This window comes from Phyllopteryx taeniolatus, unplaced genomic scaffold (assembly GCF_024500385.1).
Source record: "Phyllopteryx taeniolatus isolate TA_2022b unplaced genomic scaffold, UOR_Ptae_1.2 contig_284, whole genome shotgun sequence".
Taxonomy (NCBI): Eukaryota; Metazoa; Chordata; class Actinopteri; order Syngnathiformes; family Syngnathidae; genus Phyllopteryx; species Phyllopteryx taeniolatus.
Genome location: NW_026903211.1, coordinates 1 through 8,449, shown reverse-complemented (window position 1 = coordinate 8,449; position 8,449 = coordinate 1). Strand labels below are relative to the sequence as shown.

The 8,449-nt window shown below is 40.8% G+C and overlaps 1 long non-coding RNA gene and 1 pseudogene across 1 annotated transcript; both read left to right on the top strand.

Moving 5' to 3' along the window:
* The first annotated feature begins 1,263 nt into the window (after window positions 1–1,263).
* LOC133473561 (metalloproteinase inhibitor 2-like) lies at window positions 1,264–3,707 on the top strand (annotated as a pseudogene).
* A 1,400-nt stretch (window positions 3,708–5,107) lies between these two features.
* On the top strand, window positions 5,108–8,449 carry LOC133473560 (uncharacterized). Its single transcript, XR_009787134.1, has 4 exons — window positions 5,108–5,381; window positions 7,590–7,708; window positions 7,779–7,880; window positions 8,385–8,449. It is a non-coding gene; the product is annotated as an uncharacterized LOC133473560 (long non-coding RNA).

Below are 8,449 nucleotides of genomic sequence, written 5' to 3'. Positions count from 1 at the left end.
TTTTCCCCAATTGTAACAATTCCAAAGCCCTTGTTTGTAAACTTTATTATATATTAAAATAATATACGTTAATGTTGGGAATAACATGAGCTGGCCTGCTAACTTGCTCTTTACTGTGAAGATGGTTCAGCCTAAAGCATGTTAAGAAAATAGGATTCCACCAGCCATAGCCCTTGTTTTATAAATCATGCCAAGTATTCATTAACCAGAGCATTCTTGCCACTTTGGCAAGATCCATTATTTATAATCTGTAGTTCAATCTTTTATAAAAGACCTTGTTTGTGAGAAGGAAACTCCAGTTATTGCATAATGAACCTGTAAGTGTACAGTATACGGTTTGTTTTTTTCCTCTGAAAATTGGATGGAACCCTTCACATATTTCAACTAACATTGGTATGTTGAAGCAACTATATATGAAGTTATACTTGTGCTTTGAGATCTTAATGAATTGCATGTTTAAGGCTCAATGTGTGCCACATGCTTTTAATCAGCCCAAAGTGAAGTTAGCAAGTAATTGATTTGTTTTGTTGGTATACACTTGAAATATAACAATTGCAACTGGGCTATACTGGAATGATAAGTTGGGAATCTATAAGATCTGACCCATTCTCTGCTTGCTGTCAAAAACGCCTAACTGCTCAGGTGTCAGTAATTAACAGCTTGCTTTTAATTCCTTTTTGTTTTTTAAACCTTTTTGCGCTTCTGAAAAATTTTCACATTTCAATTATCCATCCATCCATTTTCTTTACCGCTTATCCCCACCAGGGTCGCGGGTTGCTGGAGCCTATCCCAACTATCTTTGTCGGGATACACCCTAAACTGGTCGCCAGCCAATCGCAGGGCACATAGAAACAAACAACCATTCGCACTCACATTCACACCTATGGGCAATTTAGAGTCTTCAATCAACCTACCACGCATGTTTTTGGGATGTGGGAGGAAACCGGAGTGCCCGGAGAAAACCCACCCAGGCAGAGGGAGAACATGCAAACTCCACACAGGCGGGGCCGGGATTTGAACCCCGGTCCCCAGAACTGTGAGGCAGATGTGCCAACAAGTCGTCCAACGTGCCAGCACATTTAAATTAAGTTGATTAAACTTCAAGCAAGCGCATGGGTGCGTAGTTAGAGGTGATTGGGGAAAGCCAGGTGAAAACAGTCATTAGTGTATTCAGGTCAGGTGACCTCACGTGGGCGGATTTTGCGCCTATAAAAAGGCCCTTGCGAACATGGAGTCAGGTAGAGCACACTGGTCGGTTTGAGCAGAACAGACCTTTCACTCGGGAACAGCGGCCCTGTTTGCACGATCCAAACTGTCTCCTTTTTTTTGACCGTAGGCCTGACCGATCGACCATGTGCTGGACGGCGAAGAGTTTCGCGCTGCCCCTGGTGCTGCTGTGCTTGTGGGGGCTGCAGGAAGGAACACAAGCCTGCAAATGTGTCGCCAGGCATCCCCAGGAGGTGTTTTGTCAATCGGATGTTGGTAAGTTCAACGGGACAAAATTGCAAGTGTTAAGGAAATGAAGGCAGTTTATGAATTTTTAGTCAGTGAGAAAATGGCTGCCAAAGAATCTTGAACACCTTGAGGCATTAAACTTATATCATTGATTGATGTTTTAAAGCTAGCAATTTGACCTGGAAGTTCAAGGTTCACAATGGTTTATACTTGTGCTGGTGCCATTTCTGGCTAATTTAAGTGCAACTTGTGCAAAATGACTTACAATTCAAAAAGTAGTTATTTTTAAATCTAGCAGTTTCACTTGAATTGCCAGTAAAGTGCAAGTGTTGCAAATGACATTAAGGCTGACTGTTTTATGAGCCCATTTCAGATGCATTTCATGCATGTACCAAAATAACTGACTTTTTTTTTAAGAGGTCTGAAGTATTTTACAGCTATTCCTAGAGTTTGTAAAGTTGACTTTCATACACCAGAAAGTGAATGCAATGGCTCAAGTTTGTAACTCTATAAAAACTGTCTTTTCAGTCATCAAGGCAAAAGTGGTTGGGAAGGCTGCCTCTACCTTAAATCTTATAAAGTATCGCATCAAACCGATCAAGGTAAGACTCGTCTTCATGTCTGCAAATTCACCATTTATCTAACTTGTTTGTTTTCCCAGATGTTCAAGGGCCCTGAAAAGCGGTTTTGTTCCATCTACACTGAACCCAATTCTGCAGCTTGTGGAGTCAATCTGGCCAATGCCACGGAGTATCTACTATCTGGTATATTTCACAAAAAACAGCGGAAAAAATCGATTCCGGGGCTTCAGTTTCAACAGTACATTAGAACGGCAACATTACAGATATTAGTAAATTTTGCAGGCAATGGCGACATAAACTTGTCACAAGTAGGAGACTACCTGCTAAAAATGTTTTGATTCTTTTCTTGCCGTTTCAAATTAATCTTGCATTAGCCTTTGAAAAAATGGTTTGGAGAGTGCCGCTTCGCAACATGTCGAAAATGAAACTGGCTCCTGCTCAGCCTGAAGTACACCTTGAACCATTCTTCATAGACCTGTAGCTTATGGATGAACCTAAACTCCCCCAGATCCCTGCTGTGCCATTAGAATGGGATGAACAACACTATTTTGGCTGCTGCTTTGTCATCGCATCTTTATTTAGAAGTAGACAGTTTTCTGTTGTAACTGTGACAAATGCATATACATTCCTGAGCTGTAGCCTACTTTTCAGCCATACCGGCGGGGCTAAAGTTACAAGGCTACTTCCTGTTTGGTCGCTCATAACTGCCAAATCTGGGCAAGCTTGCGTGCCACCCAGTTTCTCCACTCATTTCCCCTCCTGTCGTTTATCCACCATTACAGGCAGACTGGACTCTGAGGGTTTGATGCATGTCTCCCTGTGTGACTTTTTTCAACGCTGGGAAGACTTGAGCGCCATGCAAAAGAGAGGCCTGGTGCAGCGCTACCAAATGGGCTGCGATTGCAAGGTAGAAACGCCAAGGATGGATTTAAGATTAGAAAAATGTTTAAGCCACTTAAACAGAGTTCCTGCTGCAGTATTAATGATGATTTGGGGTAATGTGGAGACTGTTTTTAACAATAATTGCCGTTCCAGGAGTCACGCTACAATGTTGTGAGAGCATGAATTTCTGTCTCTTGCAGCTCACGCGCTGCACGTCCATCCCGTGCAGCAGCGGCCCGGCCGAGTGCTTGTGGGCGGACTTTCTGATGGTGAAGGTGTACCGACACTTTGCTTGCATCAAGAAAAGCGACGGTTCTTGTGCCTGGTACACTGGAGTCGCCTAGTCCAAAAAACGACTTCATGGATGTTGAAGACCCTTCACTCAAATAAACAAATTGAGTCAATGCAGTGTATTGTTTTCCCTGCCCCTTTTCTGACACGAGCACTTTTATACCAACTTCTGCTTAATGTTGGGCATAACCTGTACAAGCAAACGAGGTCACAATACTTTTTACAACTGCTGTTTGTCTTCCAAGTAATTTCACATCGCCTTTTCAGAATAAAGGTTTTGATGCATTAGTGATTGGGGAGGGATACATTTAAAGTTGGTGGGGAAATTCACTCCCTTGTGCAATCTGATCTGTCTGTGATTCCAAATGTCATATCCCTTCCTGCTTTATGCTTGATTAATGCTGCACATTTATTCACCATATATTGTCTGTGTACCTTTTTGTTGTAACACCTCATTCTTTAGCTGTGGCTTGGTTAATAAAACCTTGTATAAAAGAACTGATTTGTGTGGAGAAAACGTGCTTGTGAACAAGATGAACCCCTAGTAAGTGTATGTAGCGGTTTTTGTTCTAAAAATGTGGCGGTACACTTCATAGCGCTGGTATTAGGCTGAAATGACTCGCCCAAATTTGGTCGATTTTGTATTGCTTCACAAATTGAATTAGAAATTATCAACCAATGTAAAGTGTTGAAAATGGCATGCTCTGTTTGACAATGCAATGCTAATCCCTCAAATTTGGTTATTTTGGTTTTCTTATTGGATATACAAGGCTTTCACCGAGGCCGGCAGTACATTTAAACTGACATTGGTATATTTAAGCCATTATATCAACTGCAAAGTTATACTGGTGCAATTGATAGTTACCCAATATTTAAGGACTGATTTAAGATGCACTTGAGCTTTGAATTTTTAAAAAGCTAGAGAGGAGTAATTGTTCACTTGTTGTAGGTATGCACTTTAGACAATTTATTGCAACTTATTTTGGAGCTACAGCTTGCTGAGCCCCTCGAGCTGAAGGGGGCTTGAGATATTGAGATTGACATGGGCCCATATCAATGACAAAACAATTTGTACTGATTTCGAGTCGGCAAAGACATCGTTTCGGGAATTCCCCACAGAGGGCCCCGTGCTAGCTGTAGCTGGCTGGAGGTTAGCAAGGAGCCCGAGAGACAGCTGATAATGGTCCAAGTCTATGGCATCTGTAAATCCTCGTAGAAAATGCAATGACTTGTTGGTAATCTGTAATATCATCAATGGGACCCCCACTAGTAGGCTTGCTGTCAAAAAAAACAAGCAAATTTAAGTGTCAGCAAATAAGTGCTTGATTTCAATTGTTTTCTTTTTGGATTATATAACTGTGTTTTTGTTCTGAAATTTTTGCACTTATCAATTTTATTTCTTATTTTGGCAATGTATGTGACGTGTGCTTTCAGTGTCAGTAGTTAATGACCATGACTTCAAAGCTGTGATGCGACTGTGCTAACTAGTCGTCTGCCGTGCCACCCACTATTTGACTTGTTTTAAGCTAAAGCCCAAACAAATCTACCTAGTTGACCACCCACTATTTGACTTGTTTTAAGCTAAAGCCCAAACAAATCTACCTAGTTGAACAAAGCAAAAATGAACAAGAAACTGAAGAAACAATGGTGATCTAATAATTTCCATCACTGTTTACCATCGCTACACAAATAGTATTTTAGTAAAACAATTTAGTACTTAATAAAAAAAGACACTGATATGTAAAACAATTGATGTTAACAGGTTGGTGTGGCCCTCGGCAACCGCTTTGAAAAGTTAATTGCCCACACCTGGTGAAAACAGCAACAGCGTGTGCAAGTGACATCGCTTAATTGATAATTGTGGGCGGATTCTGCAGCCATAAAAAGGCCCACGTGAAGCTGAGATTAAGCAGAGCAAGCTAGCTGGTGCTCCAGAAAACAGCAACCCTTCTCCAACAGTGTCCTGAGCAACCTGAACCTTCTCATTTCTGCATTATTCTATAGATTTCTTGTTTGTTTGTTTTTTTTTACTTTGTTGGCCTGCGCTATCAACAATGAGCTGGACGGTGAAGACTTTCGTGCTGCTGTGCTTGTGGCAGCTTCAGGAAGGAGCACAAGCCTGCAGCTGTTTTCCAAGGCATCCACAGGAGGCGTTTTGTCAAGCAGAAGTCGGTAAGTTGTGAACGGGCTCCTCATTAAGTCCAATTTTTATTTATTTTTTTTTAAATTGATTCAAACACTATGTAGTAGATTGTCGGGGAGTGTTTGTTTGCCAAATGTTTTTGTGGTCTGTGTGACATTTCCACACTTTAAAATCTAGTTACTGGAATAAAATGTAATTGTGCCAATTTCTCCATTAATGATGCTTCTTGCTTGTAATTTTTGTATGAAGTGACCATGTTGACAGAGGTGAAGGAATAAAAACTTTAGCTAATAAGTTTGACCCTTTTTTTTTAGTTGATTCGCAATCCCCAGTTTACTTTGACAATGGCTTTAAAGCTACGTTTTTATAATTAATTTCATGTATTTCAAATATTACTTGGATAAGCAGGGAACTGCAGGTGTTTCTAATGACATTGGGGCATTTTACTTTTATACGTTTTCCAGTGTAGTTTGTGACAATAACTTCAATGTCTTTGCAAATTGAACCCATCAAGCCTACTTTTTAAAGCTACCACGTTGACCTGGAAAAGTACCGCTTTCAATAGTGTACTTTAATTCCATTTCTGGCAAACCCTGTTTAATTTGTGGCAAAACGACTATCGAGTCCTTTTAGTTAATTGCAAATTGAAGTAGACTTAAAGCTACAGTAGCCATTCATTTGATAGTAACGTGCGGGTGTTGCTAATAACATTTCAGGTTGTTCAGTGGTGTGCAGTGCATTTTGGAAATTGTCACTGAAGTGACCAACTTTGCATGTTAGTTCTAATCTCATCAAAAAATCTAATCAATGTCATTTACAGAGAGAGAGAGAGGTGTATACCAAGGCACACCAAATGTGGTGCATGTTTTAAAAGCTGCTCACCGGTGATGGGACATTGTGACTTTCTATAGATGTTCCAGAAGTGATCATTCGGAAATGTAAACTCTGTCAGAGATTTGTAGAAAGGAAACAAATAATGCGCAACAAGTATCGTGAGAAATCCGTAACCTGTTCAGTGTCTTCACATTAGAGAAATTTATTTTTATTTTTGTATGTGTATCAGACTGGTGGCCCTTCACATTACTCAGTACCCATGTAGCTGTTGTAGACTACATAAGATGTGTCATAGGTTGCGGCCATGTTGGTGAGGTCGACGCTCCCACAGAAGGCAATACATGGACTGAAATTAAGTCTTGCGCATTTCTAAGAGTTTTGTGAGGATTACTGTTTGGTCAATGCCAAAGCGTATGCTATCCATACACATTGAGGGTGGTGGAGCAAAGAGGGGGAAAAAAAAAATACATTTGAAAGGGACTCAGAGTTCCCTTAATTGCACAGAACCATATGCAGCACAATGTACTGGCATCCTTTTGGCTTTTGGTTTACTTGCTGTTCACAGCCACATGGAATGCGATGAAGCCGTTGACCTCCCTAGCTTAGCATTGCTGTCGGTATGGAGCGCAAAATGCGACTGTCGTATGCATATCTGTGCATGAGTAGTGAATGTAACATCTGCTTGCTTAAGAAAAACGGTAATTGTTCATAATGCCCATTTGTCCTCAACCAGCGATTGGGATTCTGAAGGCCCTGGGCAGATTACATTGACATGGGAACACACAGATGAAATCTGATTGGACAAATCTAGTGGAAACTGGGCAGTGAAGATGCACACTGAAATGAAGACCAAAGACTGAAAATCAATTATTAAATAGTTTGTACGGTACCTCATTTAATGACATTGTAAACATAGTGCTTCTGATGGTGTTCAGACCAGCAAAGAAGGCAGACCTGACTTCAGATTCCTTTCCACTCTGGCAAAATGATTGACTCTTTAAGGGGCCCTGAGCATTTATTTTGAAGCTCTTGCTGGACTTTTTTAAAGCTAGCAGTTATGAAAGCCATTGCATGCATTACTAATGTTGCCTTTGGGGATGCCATTACAGGTTCATTTGTGTGTAGCAATACTAACGTTTAAAGACTTTCTGTGGATTCAGTTACTTGAGGTTTTTAAAAGTATTTTGAAGATGCTCAGTTCAAATTTACTGCTTCTACATCAAAGAAATAGTTTTGCATGATCTTGTATTTTGCTCTTGTCTTTTCACATCCAGAAAGTGCTGACAGTCAAACCTGTTTTCCTTTCATTTGGATTTGTGGTGCCGCCTTGGCCCCAAATCCTCAAAGCTCGATGCATCCTTTTGTTTTGAATGTAAATCTATAAAAGCTCATTGTCTTTCTAGTCATAAAGGCGACGGTTGTTGGGAAGGCTGACGTTGTCTTAAATACTGGTGAGAAAATGCCTGGTATCTTCAATCCTGGTGTCTCAAATGTTATCAAGTATGACATCAAACAGACTGAGGTAAAACATTCAGTCATCTACTCTATCTGTATGTATGCAAATTCAACATGACTACAACTTTATTTTTCAGGCATTCAAGGGCCCAGAAAAGCTTTTTGGTTCGTCTACACTGCAAGCAACTCTGCAGCGTGTGGAGTCAATCTGGCCAATGGCACAGAGTATCTAATATCAGGTACATTTTAAATCTGTTCCATGGTCAAACTATAAAGTAACTTAATAGCAGTTATAGCACTAACAATGTTTGGGTAGTTCCGATTTACCACTTATAAACTACACTATGATCCTTAAACGTGTTTGAAACGCTTTGTTGTGGAGCTCATGGCTGAACCTAAACTTCCCCAGATCTCTGCAATGCCATTAGACTTTGCTGAACCAATCTCTCTTTCAGCAGTTGGGCATTGTCTCCGCTTCATTTACAAATCAAGCCAGGGATTTCTAACAGTGACTAATACATATTGCTGAGCTGTGGCCTACATTAAATCCAAACCAGTCGGGGAAAGGCACCAGGCGACTTCTCTTCGCTTGCGCCGCACCAACACAAAATATGGCCTAGCTTGTGCCTTCTTGCGGCGCAAACTGAGTGCAGCATGGAGGGGCCACAGTAGTATACAGGTATTTTACAAGGGTCCTTTACTTACAGATGCTTCAAATGTTCCCATTTGCTCTCGTCTTACAGGCAGACTGGACAACAATGCTTTGCTGGATGTCTCCTTGTGTGACTTCTTTATGCGGTGGGAGGAC